Here is a 1,855-nt window from a genome sequence, read left to right as displayed (position 1 = left end):
GCTTGTAAAGAAGCCACATTGACAAACCAGACAAGTCTTATTTTCAGCTGAGGAGCAGCCACGTGGCAGTGACTCAGTAGTACTTGGTGGTGGATACGAGCCATTGAGAGCTCCTAAAACTATCACCGGGCAGTTTAACAGCATCGCGGCGCTGCCTGCTGCACCCCTGCCTCCTGGGGCTGCTGGAGCTGCCGGCAGAGCCGGGACGCAGGCCACAGCCCCTCCTGCTCCCCGGGGCCAGGTCCTGCACACCGGGGAGACGCTGCAGCAGTGAGGAGCCTTTTTTTTCCTTCTTGCAGTGCCTGCGGTTGTTTTTCTGTAGGAAACCGGAGCTTTCAAGGCATGACTCCAGCCTTGCAGACTGAACAAAATCAAGAGGTTTTTATTTTGTTTCGTACTTTGTTGTGTTTCCAGCAGAGACCCTCGTCGGCCGAGCGCAGGCGTGCCCGAGGCTCCACCGAGCCGGTGGCACCTTCACCGGTTTGGTGCTGATGGGCCATGACGCGCCGGCACAGCGGTCCAGCCCATCCCGCCCGAGCGGCCGCGCCGGCATCGCTGCTCCCGGGGCGGGGGGAGAACGGGAAATTTGCTTCTGAGTGAGGGGTGAGTGGAGCAGCGAGCAATTCACGTTCTTTCTCAGAAGTGGTGGTTTCCCTTGGTGGGCTGGGGCAACCCAAGGACTCCGCGTGGGCAGTCCTTCCCCGGCACTCTGACCCCTCTCCTCCAGAGCCTCCACTTTGGTTTTTGTGATCAGAAACAGAGGATCTGCCTGAGAAAGGGGTTTTTAGAAATATTTTTTACAAAATCTAATTTATAGAAACTTTTTATAGAAATGAGGCTGTTTTGAATGACTTTCACAGGCTTAAATGAAGTTTTAGCATACCAGTGAAATTAGAAAAATATGTCTGAACATATTAATAAATCCAGCATCCCTTTGGGGTCATCTTCAGGTGTATAAAATAATAATGGATAGTGAGAAATATTATCTTATTCAAAAGGGAGACTGCCACATTATGTTTAGCTTCAGATTTAAATTAACTAAAATTCTTAAACGTCGCGATGCCTTGCTTTTAATCCATATGCTTGCAAAATAAACACTTGAGCAACAGCATGTCTGGCTGAAAACCTTTGAATGTGGGAATTGTCTTTTCCTCAACCCGTGTGCGCCATCTGCGCATTCAGTGTGTGAAGGTAGAAAGTAAGTTCGATTATTAAAATTACTTTGCATCCAATGATCTGTCTTACCTATGATAAAGTCACTTTGGTGGCTGTTTGTTCGGCAGGGAGCTGGTTTTTCAATGCTGTTGTTTCTCCGTCATTGCAAGACCCGTGCGGTGTTGTGGAACGTTCTTTTGTTTCAGAAGTTACTAAAACCCATTTTATTAAATCAAGAATATGATTCGGTGACTGGGAAAACGCACCCACAAACCTGATTTCCGAAAGAGGGAGACCAACATTATTCTGAAGACTAGACCTTGCTAAGTGATCTGAATGCCCTGAATCTCATCTTCTTCAAAATTTGGATACTATTTTTTACCTCCATATCTCACCTTTGATTTAATGTTTCCCCTTTCACCATACAACTTCTTCCCCTTAGCGTTGCCAAAACAGCTTGCCAGTTGGTTTCTAGGGGTAGAGCTGATACCATACTTTTAAGATAAGCCCCCCCGGAGGGACAGAAATGCCGCGCAGCCACCGGCTGGGTCCGGGTGATGAGAAGGACGGTGCCTGGCTCCTCCTGAGACATCTGGAGCGTCTCCCCATGCATTCCCAGACTGGAAGCGGCGATGGTGGCTGGAAACGTTGTGGTGAGCACAGAAGTGTGGATGTCAGCAGTGCCGGTTGTCATCGTTAT

Source organism: Pygoscelis adeliae, unplaced genomic scaffold (assembly GCF_000699105.1).
Source record: "Pygoscelis adeliae isolate BGI_AS28 unplaced genomic scaffold, ASM69910v1 Scaffold302, whole genome shotgun sequence".
Lineage (NCBI taxonomy): Eukaryota > Metazoa > Chordata > Aves > Sphenisciformes > Spheniscidae > Pygoscelis > Pygoscelis adeliae.
Note: the sequence above shows the minus strand (reverse complement) of the source record.